The sequence below is a fragment of the Penaeus monodon genome, chromosome 29, assembly GCF_015228065.2.
Source record: "Penaeus monodon isolate SGIC_2016 chromosome 29, NSTDA_Pmon_1, whole genome shotgun sequence".
In the NCBI taxonomy this organism is placed as follows: domain Eukaryota; kingdom Metazoa; phylum Arthropoda; class Malacostraca; order Decapoda; family Penaeidae; genus Penaeus; species Penaeus monodon.
The window spans coordinates 21,750,102-21,750,344 of record NC_051414.1 but is presented as its reverse complement, the minus strand read 5'-3'; positions in this window follow the sequence as shown (position 1 = coordinate 21,750,344).

Below are 243 nucleotides of genomic sequence, written 5' to 3'. Positions count from 1 at the left end.
GGAGACTGACATTAAACTCCATCCAATGGTGGGGTCTTGGTCAGAGATGACTGGGACTGTTGGGAATGTGGAGTTGCCCCTTAGTCGCCTCTGACCAGCAGGGGTAGCACCTTCCCAGGGTGCCAGTTATGGCTCAAATAGCACCTGTTAGCACTTCCACCATGCGCTTCTGCTACAGTGATGCTGCTTCAGATAGGTAGATCGTTCTCGTTATCCTTGGCAGGCAATCCATCTAGGACAAAG